We start from the raw sequence: 12004 nt of genomic DNA, 5'->3' as shown, positions 1-12004 counted from the left end.
TGATGCTCAACCAGATCATGCCTCTATGGTCTTAGATGTCTGGTACTCGCAGTATCGGGTGACGGTGTTTGAAATTGCTAAATTTGTTGGAATCAAAACTCCCCTCCAATCCACATAATTACGTATGGTGAGAACATTATTTTATTAATATATTCCCATGGAGGTTTTAATTACATTCAAAACTTAATGTCATCAGTATTCATTATGATACATGGTGAATTGGTACGTTCGGGAACTGTCCAAAAGGGGACGCCGTCGTTCCATCCATTCCGAAGCAACCGCCCAAAACAAAGAAGGTGGAAGTCATTTTTGTGATTATTTGCTCTACAATGTGTTTCTAAAAAAAATACCTATCGTATTATTACTGTTGTCACTATGTCTTAAGAAAATTTTAATCTTTTCAAATTATTGTTAAAATGGGCTCACCCAAGAACTAAAACACCACGCCAGTTAGAAATCTGATTACCTTAGAAATCATAAAGACTGGTGTTTTAAGAGCCTATAGTCTGGCTACTTAGGTGTTCTTAGGGGGATATCCGGTGCTTTGTGACTGGTATTGCTGTTTCACAGCAGTATATATACATTGCGCCAAGAAAATAGTCTCGTTTTTTTATGCCAATTGAGGCAAAAAAGCACCCAGAACAACTCATACCATTAAGTGCAGATTAAAAGATAATAGACTCCATACACATCCTTATTATGTAGCACGTTGGCTGCAGGGGCTGTTTTCCAGTTGTTGCACAGGTGGCTTATGTGGCTGACAGAGTAAAGCATCTGTCTGACCATGCCTCATATAAATCTGACACCATGTTACATCAGACTAAATTGCTTCCAATTGAAGCCAGAAACATTCATCTAGTTTCCCAAGAGCAAGCAAATCAATGCTGGTAAATAAAGATACAACACCCAATGATGACTACGAGCGCAGTAAAGCGCACGCACCTGAGAAATTGTGACTGGATGGTCCTCGCATTAGCACGATGGTGTGCAATCATGCATTTCTTGTGTTTTCTGCACATTGCCGCGTATACACAGCATCTGTGGTGTGGATACAAAATGTTTGCTACCAGGACTTACGAAAGTATGCATGCTTACATGTGTTTAGGAGTGAAATGAAATGATCTGCATTTACATAGCGCTTTTCAAGTCAAGACTTCCCAAAGCGCTTTACAGTGTGCTTCACATTTCCCAGTAGCGGCCATGCAGCCATGTAAGGCGCTAACCTGCTTATTGGGGGTATTAGGGGTTCAGTGTCTTACCCAAAGACACTTCGACATGTAACACGGAGGAGCCGGGAATCGAACCTGCCAGCTCTTGATCCCTACCTCCTGAGCCACTACCGCCCCTCAGTGGATTAGGTTTGTTGGAAATCTTAGTTAAAAGAATTAATTCTAAGACAGATTGTTACACACACTAATAATACAAGACTGTTTCTCTATCAGATCATACACAAGAATTGCTACAAGCAAGACAACTAATTTGTGATTACAGTACCCCTCGCTATAATACAGTTTACTTTTCAGAGTTTCGCTACCTCACAGATTTGCATTGTGTATTGCGTTCTGCATTCTGATTGGCTAAACAGTTTCTGTATATATTAGTCATCTGTAAACATAAATAAATAGAACAATATTCATACAGTACTTCAATGTGTCAAACAAATGCTTGAACCTGTAGAAAGGGTTTGTTCTTAAATTTGCATTATAACATAATATTTCTTTGTGTAATAATGTCACGACCAGAACACAATAAGGACCTGATTGAAAGAAAGAGGAAGGGCCCATGATCCGGTGCTCGCTGGACGCGGGAAGCAAGTCGACCCCACAATCGGTTTGTGATCCGAATACGGAAGTGGATCTTCCGTAGCGGGTGATGGTGGTGTCAGGGACGGAAAAAACAGGTCGATGGCCGGGACAGGAGAGCAAAAACGTAGTCGGGGTTAAAAATGGGTTGTAAGCCGGGGCGGGAGATCAAACGTGGTCGGGATAAAAACACAGGTCGTAGCCGGAAACAAACGGGGAGATCAGGAACTGGCAGGTGGAAAAACGGGTGCAAAAACGGGACAGGCGGGAGTCAGGGTCAAAAATGCTTGCCTTGTAACAACAGAGGTTTGCGGACGGACTGACAAAAGGAGAGTGACAGGACCAGGCTTAAAAAGGGACAGGGAGCCAATCAGATAGCCCGCAGCGGCTGGCGCCAAATGAGCGGGCACAGGTCATTCACATCGGTAATCATGACACTTGCTCTCTTTTTTGTCTCTGAGTCATTTCGATGTTCTCGTCAATACCACCAAACATGTATAAATCAAAGTCGATTACTTTATGGTTTAAAGAGGTCTTGACTAATTTATGTTTTTTGGCTTTATGTTTATTTTATTTTGGTGTGAATATTGTAAGAAATACATGAAAAACCTCCATTTGTGGGAGTTAGGAGAGAGTGCCTTTGTTGTATCATTTCGACTGCGTTTTTTTGTTGCACAGTGAAAGTATCGAAACTTGCAAAAAGATTTAACGCTTCTGCACTCGGTAAATCAAACAAAATAAAAAATACCACACAAGACATTTGTATTGTATTGTATTTTGTGTCACTTAAATTAATCGTTAAACAAGGAAAACAACTTGGGAAAAATTAGATAAATGCAATTCTGTATTGCTGAATGGCTTTCCCTTCTCTCCCTCTAGTATGTGTGTCTTTTGTTTTCCCTCCGAGAACACAAGATTCCGCAAACAAACTGCAGCTAGCAAACAAAGCGAACAAATTATACAGCCAGCCCTCATTGTGATGGATGATGATGGAGCTTGGAACCCATGTAAGAAACATACTTGAGTTATTGAAACTGCTGCTTTTCTAACAATCATTTGTTAAGTTTTCTTGTAAAATTTAAATAAAGAACATCTAAAAACAAACAAAAAGAAAAAAACTTACAATTCTTGGGTATTTTGAGAAAAAAGCTACTCAAGTCTTTGTGTAAGAGGTAATTGTATCATGTTTTGGGGGTTTGCTTTTGTGCCATACATGCCCTCTTTTTTAATACTTTATTTTAAAAAACACGTACACACTTCCATACAAATATTGCATTGCAATGTTGCATAACATTATAACCAGGGTTGGGTAGGGTTACTTTAACTGGATTACTTTCAATTACTTTTGGATTACTCCAATACCAAATATGCTAATAAAAGACAAAAGAAACTAAATATGAATAAATGACTACATTTTGTGCAGGCTTGGGGAGTAACTGAATACATGGAACGGCAAAAATGATGTTGGCAAGCTGTTTGGATTCATTTTCATTTTGTTTCTGTCGCATTTTATGTTAGTTTTGCCGTAGATCAAAGAGATCAAAGCCAGGAGAGAAAGCTTACCACGTGTTGTGAGTCATCATTTTATTCTTATTTAGTTTCTTTTGTCTTTTATTAGCATAATTGGTATTGGAGTAATCCAAAAGTAATTGAAAGTAATCTAGTTAAAGTTACCCTAACCAACCCTGATTATAACCAACTGTACAACAAGACAAATAAAGAAAAATGCCAAGGTAGAAAACATAAATTATATATTATAATATTACCAAAATGTTTACAAAGATTATTAGTTCTAAAGGTTTGGGGGGAAACTTGATGGACAAAATGTATATTTAGGGTCAGTGCTATATTTTGTATTTTTAAGGTTTACATAAGTATGTTTAAGACTTGTATAAGTAACCTGTATCGTTATGTACTAAAAAAATAAACATTTTATGCATAATATACTCTATAAAGATAAATAAAGTTAAGTTTAACTCACTTTTGGAAGATGAGCTTCAACAGTTAGGCGACTTCCTCGTCTGGTAGAAAGTGGCCGAAGAAAAAGCGATCCAACCATTTTATCAACCGCATCGAGCTTTCTTATTCCACTTTCATTTCAAATGAAATGTCTCGCCTCTTCTTTACACTTTACACCAACCATATTGAATGGAAGCGCGAGATATCAAACAATAAAAATGTCAAATTTCTTAGTGCGCTGGCGATACATTACAGAAAGTTTACACAAAAACGAGGAAGAAGAAGCCAGATTTGTTCTTCGGGGTGGATGCTGGGTGACCTCTCATAGCGCCACACGCCGCTAGCGGTGGAAAGAAGCACTACAGCACTGTCCTGTACTCGGAAAAAAGGTGAACACAATGCAAAATCCAACTTACATCAATGTCCAGATATTTTTCGACATCCCGAAAAAAATGTTCGTGTCTAACGTTTTTCATAAGTCGAATGGTCGTAAGTAGGGGAGCGTCTGTACATGTAACATCAATATCTGTTTCAAACTTCTTTACAGTGTTTTCTCTAGAGCGTTAAATCCTGTGAATTATTTGGAATTAAATCACTCGCACTTCGAAAAAGGGGTAATCAGAAGCAGATGCTTATTTTTCCTACCCCTTTATCTTCCCCACTAAATTCATTCCACAAATCCTCCTTTCCTCTTATGTCTAATATAACAAAATCTCATGGATATACTTATTACATAGGTCGGATATCAATAATTATAATAGTTACAATAATCACATATTTTATACACCAATCTTCGCAATACCCATCCCTCAACATCATAATGCGCATAATGTCACTGCAGCACCAGTGATAATAACACTAAAAATAAACACAATACTTATAATAACAGTTCTGATATGATAATAGCAACAATAACAACAAGTTAACCATAGTTTGAAATGCAGTATTTCCAATCTCCCTCATATCCCATTTTCTTCATCCCTGTATTTCGCCAGTAATGCTTTTTTTGTATTTAAATTTGAACACATGGATAGTTGTCTTTTTACCTTTTAATTAATGATCTTATAAGACCTTTGATTTAATAAGAAATGCTGGCTAAGTTGATTTTCCCAATCAAAGTGTTGATCAGAGATAAACTACTAATTTGAGATCCCTCACCAATCAAAGATGTTATCAACATACAGATACCACAGACGAGATTGCTTTCACAAAGTCACCAGATGACACAGGATCATTATAGGTCTTAATGGTCTGCATTTATATAGCGCTTTTCAAGTCAATGAAGACCTCCCAAAGTACTTTACAATGTGCTTCACGCTTACCCATTCACACACACTCACTCACCTGTTGTTCTATCTTGTCTTGTCGTCGAGGCTCCCAGCCTTTATTCACCTTTGTCTAAACAGGTTTGTCCCGCGCTGTTTTCTAAATAAATCTTCATTGGGACTTAACAACAGAGTCTTAATTGACTCAGTCAACAAACCAAGTTGCTGCTAACACTCGGGAAAATACACTCCACTAACAAAAGAGCCACATTTTATAACCGTTACAGAGTAAGAAAATTAGACGCCAATCATCACAGACTAATCAATCCTTGTTAGGGTTAGGAGGCAAAACAGTTATCCTTTGGGTAAGAGTAGTAGGGAGAGATTCATTTGTCATTTTCCGTAAAAGGGAGTTATCTCTGAGACAAAAACTTCAGACAATAGGCCATATGAACCAGGAGCTTTATTGTTTGAGTTGCATTATCATTTCTTGCACCTCCTGTGGTGAAATTGGTTTGTCACAGATCTCTCTATCTACTGCATTTATCATTTTTGCCAAAACGGAATGGATTATATTATGTGCTGCCGTATGATTATGCTTATCTGTTCATAGAAATTGGAGCAATGTATTGCAATTTTCCGTTGATCATCTGTGATGGTACTGTTAAATTTTAGATTATGAATATTATTGACAACTGTACGATGTTTTTCAAGGCTGAAGAAATATTGAGCGTTTTGCTCTTCTTTTGCTAGCCACTTAGGATGGGACCTAATGAAAGCTCCCTTTGCTTTTTGGCGATTCAATTCATCAAGTCAAAACTGTGAAAGGGAGAATTCTTCTCTTTATTCTGCGGTTAAGGAGTTCAAATCGAAACTGGAGAAGTTGATTATGCTATATAAGATCTTTAACTCCCATTCTTTCCGTTGGCAGATTTTGCTACCTCCTTTTACAGAAATGTTCCCAGTTAATCCCGGATTGTGTTTCGTGACTCGCTCAATTCCAGGAAAATGAAACACTCTCTCTTTAACATTTTTATTTGGTTACAATAAACATTTGAGTTTCTAGTAGCTTGGATGCGGCCCAGTGGATAAGTTAACAGAAATATAGATGGCTTTATAATCAGTTAAAGGCGTTGGGTAGATGTAGGGCTAAATTGTATCCTTAGCCAAACAATCAGATATTAGCCCATAATCTGGACAGCCCAGTTATGTTGCTCCACGTGCACGCTCTACAATCAGCACTATTCTCTCTCCAAATGTCAATCAACTCATATCTACACTTGAATTCAGGTAAGTACAAATTTGTAGGATTTAGCGGGAAAGGCTGACATTTATTAATAGACCATTCAAAATTTTATAAAAGTCACCCCCCAACAAAATACTAACATTTGGGAACTTATCCCACCACTCTTTGGATATGCCTTCAATAAACGACAAAAGTGATGGTTTTTTTGGTGTTGTAACCAACTATGTTAGCAATTACAAGGATTAAGGCCACCCTAGCTGGACAATACATTCGTACCAAAGGTTGATTTTGTCCTGAGTAGAATGCGATTCTTAAAGTTCAGAATTTCAGTTTAATGTATTGCCATTGTCAAAGAACAATGAAACTTAGTTTGGAGCATCCAATCGTCCCTTCATTGTTAAAAGAAAATACAAAGATCCATAAATATTCAGAATAAATGTAGATAAAAAACACAATAGCCATAGATAACCCAACATACACATTAAAAGTATAAGTGCAGATAAAAATCAATAGCAGCATAATTAAATCAGTCGATGTTCAAGTGCAATTGTGTCCGCCAGTCATTATGGTTCACTCTGTCACGACCAGTACAGAGGGTAGACCCAATCGCATAGCGTTTTCTCACAATTTTATTGAAAGAAGGAGGAAGGGCTGCCCCCACGATCCAGTGTTCGCTGGACGCGGGAAGCAAGCCGCTCTCGCACTCGGATTGTGATCCGAACACGGAAGTGAATCTTACGTAGCGAGCGATGGCGGTGCCAGGGATGGAAAAACAGGTCGATAGCCAGGACAGGAGAGCAATAACGTGGTCAGGGTCAGAAACGAGTCGTAAGCCGGGACGGGAGAGCAGACGTGGTCAGGATCAAAAATGGGTTGTAAGTCGGGACGGGAGAACAGACATGGTCGGGATCAAACCGGTCGTAGCCGGTGACAAATGGGAGCAAAAACGGGACAGGCGGAAGTCAGGGTCGAAAAAGGCTTGCCTTGTATAAACAGAGGTTCGCAGACGGACTGACAACGGGGGATTGACAGGACTGGGATTAAGTAGGGACAGGGAGCCAATCAGACCAAAAACGTTTTAATCCAGACCACGTCTGCTCTCCCGTTCCGGTTTACGACTCATTTCCGACCCCGACCACGCTTTGCTCTGCCAGTCCCGACCAGATTTCCGTCCCTGACACCGCCATCGCTCGCTACGGAACATCCACTTTCGTGTTCGGATAACAATCCGAGTACGAGAGCAACTTGCTTCCCGCATCCAGCGAACACAGGATCGTGGGCGCAGCCCTTCCTCTTCAATAAAACCACACTTGTTAAGTCTCCCGATTTGGTTGGGAGACTACTTTGGCTATGATTCTCCTGCCTACCGATCTGAGAGCAACATCTACCGATTTCTTTTTTTTTGGTCGCCAACATTTTTATTTGGAATAGTTAAACATTGTAATAATCACATGTAAACATAAAATAACAATAACGTAGATTGAAACACGAATTTTATTGTTGTATTTTCGGATCGGCATTGGCTCAGGAGGTAGAGTGCTCATCTTAGGATAACCAGCTCAGTAGCCTAGATGGTAGGGCGCCCGCTTTGAGACTGGGAGGTCGCTGGTTCGCGCCTCGGCCGAGTCATACCTAAGACTTATAACATTGGTAAAATGGCGGCGCCCTCTGTTGGCTGCGGCTGCATCGGCTCGCTACAACGGGTCAGGTGTATCGACATTTCGTTCTTACAAAAGAATGACAATACAAAGGAAATTATTATTATTATTATTATTATCAACAGGTCGTGGGTTCGATTCCCGGCACCTCTGTGCTATATGTCGATGTGTCCCTGGGCAAGACACCTAATGCCCCCGATAGCAGGTAGTTTCCTTGCATGGCTGACACTGCTACCGGTTAGTTAATTAGTGTGTAAAAGTGTGAAACACGTTGTAAAGCGCATTGGGAGGTCTTCATTGACTTGAAAAGCGCTATATAAATGCATTTACATTTACATTTACGTATAATAATAATAATAATAATCGCGTCGAGAAAAAAAAAATCTCCCGATCTCCCATTTCTGAAACTTAACATGAACCAGAACGGACTCTCGGATCCCATAGCGTTAGTTTCAGAGTTTTTATTTGAAAGAGTTGTTGGAGCTGGCTTAGGACGTTGGCGCTTGTTGGTCGTCAGCCTCTTCGGGCGGAATGGCAGCTCCGTGACGGATAGACGGAAGGTGCAGCTTAGCAGGTAAATCGATGGCCGGGGCGGGAGAGTAGGTCGCAAAACATGGAACGGAAATAGGTCAGGCATGAATCAGGCAAGAGAAGTCGTGGGTACCTTGTAGTCTGGAGAAACACTCAGGGATACGAAGAGTATACCCGGACGTCCATCTCTGGACGCAGACCGCTTAAGTGGAGAACGTCAGCCAATCAGGAAGTGCGCTCCAGCGCGCCAAACGATTGCCCCAGGTGACTTCACTTAGGCAATCACGACAACATGTATGATAAAACCTGTGGCAAACGTCACGCAATTTGGTCCATTCTGGTCCTGACACCGATGTGCCGGATTAAAAAGCCTCATAGCCCACAGTTTGCCCACCACACCACTAAACGTTTCACACAGTAATCTCAAAAGACAATAATTATCTAATTTTGAATCAGTCACCTTCTTGTCTCAATCGTCAGTGATGCCATGAGTCTAAGTGAAGCCGTTTGTTAAGTGGAGCGTTGTCATCAGGTTTCGGGGTTAATGTGAAGTGTGAGCTAATCCAGCGGCCACTCAATAGCTCTAACAGTGCATGAAATCGCTTTTGTTGGTAAAGCCGGTGAGCCGGGGTCATATCTGAAATTGATCACTGTTTGCTTTGCTTCCCTTGTGTCGTGTAGCTGCGCTGGTCTGTGAAGTATCGACAGGTATCTCGCGCAGGGGCGACAAACTCGTTTGAGCTCGGGGCAGCATTGTCGAAAATACATTTTTTTCGGGGGACTGGACTAGTAGATTAAGAAGAAAGAGAGAGGGGTGTGGGGGTTGTGGGGGAAGAGAAAGATAGGAAGACAAAACAAAATACATAGAGAGAAAATGCGAGAGAAAGAGAGAGAGGGGAAAAGACATAAAGTAGGAAAGAGAAAGAAAGAGAGAGAGAAAGAAAGATACAAAAGAGATTGTGTAAGAAAGAAGGAATGAAAAGAAGGGAGGGAGGGAGAGAGAAGGAGAGAGAGAGAGAGAGATAAAGAGAAAAGATAGAGGGAATGAGAAAGAGATAAAAGACAAGTTAAAGAAATAAAGAAATATGATTAAATAAACGGAAACAAAGAATAATAAAGAAAGGAAGAAAGAGATGGAGGGAGAGACAGAAAAAGAGAGAGATGCGAGAAAAAAATAAAGAAAAACAAAAAGAGAAAGGGAGAGAGATAAAGAAACAGAAAGAAACAGAAACAGAGAGCTCAAAAAAGAGGGAGGAAAAGAAACATAGGAAAGAAAGAAAAATAAAGAAATTTAGTGGGTGCTTTGTAAGCAGGGTTGGATAGGGTTACTTTAATTTGATTATTTTCAAATACTTTTGGATTACTCTCAAATATACTAATAAAAGACAAAAGAAACTAAATATGAATGAAATTACTAAATTTTCTGCAGGCTTGGGGAGTGACGGAATACATGGAACGGCAAAAATGATGTTGGCAAGCTGTTTGGATTTATTTTCATTTTGTTTCTGTCGCATTTTATGTTAGTTTTGCCGGAGATCAAAGCCAGGAGAGAAAGCTTACCACGTGTTGTGAGTCATCATTTGATTCATATTTAGTTTCTTTTGTCTTTTATTAGCATACTTGGTATTGGAGTAATCCAAAAGTCATTGAAAGTAATCCAGTTAAAGTAACCCTACCCAACCCTGTTTGTGGGTGGCGCCAGGCCTTGGTGAAATCCAGTGGACATATACTAAACTTCAGCTCCTTTTTTCATTGCGGATCGCTTCGTGTAGTTTTGCGGTCAGGATAAAAAGCTTTAGCAGGCCGGATTCTGCCTATGAACCAAATATTAGTCACCCCTATCAAGTGGAAAGGGTAATAGGAGATGAGTTGATTTGAGTACAGGACATTAAAAAGAAATCCATCAATTTAATCGGGGGGGGTTTTGGGGTTTTTAAGGGTTATTGTTCTATCTTCGTTATTCATCATCCATTATCCGGTCAGTTCATAATACGCTACAAAGCCTAGGAGCCGGGACACTTACTCTCAGCCAAAAGGCCAAGCTAAGGTCCTAGCCCTAAAGCCTTGCTGCGATCATTGCGAATGCACCGTTCCCGGAGGTACTGCAATACCGGGCCGATGCGTGGAGTGGACAGAGCAAGCTCTTATTCCATCTCCGAAATGCAAAAATCAAAGATCATGGCAAGAGGTACGGCCAAAAAAGGCCAAGCTAAGGACCTAGCATCAAAGCCTTGCTAGGCACCAAATCCCAACTACTAAACCATTCGAATTTTTTTTTGACATTGATGAAATTCAGAAGTGCGCAAAGAAATGGTGATCACCCAACGGGTGCTCCGTGGATTATTATCAGGTTCGGGAAGCGACTGAGGCGGTGGTAAGAGAAACTAACAGCAAGGCTGCAGGTCTGTCCTTCTACTATGACTAGGCTAACAACTCTCTTAAGCCACCTCTGCTAAGCTTTTATGTCACCAATGCCAGATCTATTACCCATAAAATGAATGACCTTGAGCTACAACTCTTGGGAATCCACTACGTTCGGAATGATTGTATTTTAATTCTTGCGGGGACCTAGCTCAACTCCTAAATACCCGATGATAGCATGCAGCTAGCTAGCCGCTCTCTAAACCCCTTCCATTTTGTATACTGCCATTAAAGAACATTCATTGAACTGCAATTCTGTGTTTTCATTTGTAGATCTATCGTATATTGTCTTTCGGTAAGGACATCATCTCTCAGTAAATTTGCCCCTTGGGGGCTTTAATGAAGGCGCAATACTACTAAGCAGTTTTGAATTTTTCGCAGGGGTTCTGGTCCCCGTTAACTGCAATTACCGAGGGATGACTGTTTTTACTTGTTGTATTCTTTGACGTCGAAAAGTTTCCATTGAGGGGTGTTATAATTTGCTGTTGATGGGGAGAACTTAACCTTGCCCTTATCTTATTATACCACCGGCATAATCCATTTAGATCCAGTCTTCACAGATGTCTGTTGTGAAGCTTGGACTTCCTGACTTCATCTGGAAGATTCCCCTGTCTTAGGTTTTGTTCTTGTCCAACGACACACCTTTTATATCAAAAACCATGGTCAGCCATTCTGACAATACTTGATTAGGAAGGACAAATGTGTTGACCAGCCCAGGATATTTACCGTATTTTCCGCACTATTGGGCGCACCGGGTTATAGGGCGCACCCCTAAAAAATCGTTTTTGGTCCTATATCTTCCATACATAAGGCGCACCGGATTATAAGGCGCTACAATGGGAACCTGGACAAAACAGTCAGATAGTTAAGTCAAACTTATTACCCCCTTAACATTCCGAAAGCTTGCAAAGAAGCAAATACGTGTCGTAGACACGTGCGGATGCGGTGTCCGTACGATGTCACTCAAATGCATCATTCCAAATATCATTCGGAAGGTTAAAGTCTTGGGATTCAAGAAATGCCAACCATTCCTTAGTTTCTATTTTCTTTTTCGCTCGCAACTTTACTGTGCATATGACAATAACCACTTGGAATTGAGTTTAATTTAAAAAAAGACCCATC

General features: G+C 40.4%; 1 pseudogene; it reads right to left on the bottom strand.

Annotated features, from left to right (window-relative positions):
- Positions 1-10538: 10538 nt before the first annotated feature.
- Positions 10539-10674, bottom strand: LOC148368894 (U2 spliceosomal RNA; annotated as a pseudogene).
- Positions 10675-12004: the final 1330 nt, after the last annotated feature.

The sequence above is a fragment of the Urocampus carinirostris genome, chromosome 3 (assembly GCF_059441175.1).
Source record: "Urocampus carinirostris isolate Australia breed hairy pipefish chromosome 3, RoL_Ucar_1.0, whole genome shotgun sequence".
Lineage (NCBI taxonomy): Eukaryota > Metazoa > Chordata > Actinopteri > Syngnathiformes > Syngnathidae > Urocampus > Urocampus carinirostris.
The sequence above is the reverse complement of the archived record's forward strand: the minus strand, read 5'-3'. Positions and strand labels throughout refer to the sequence as shown.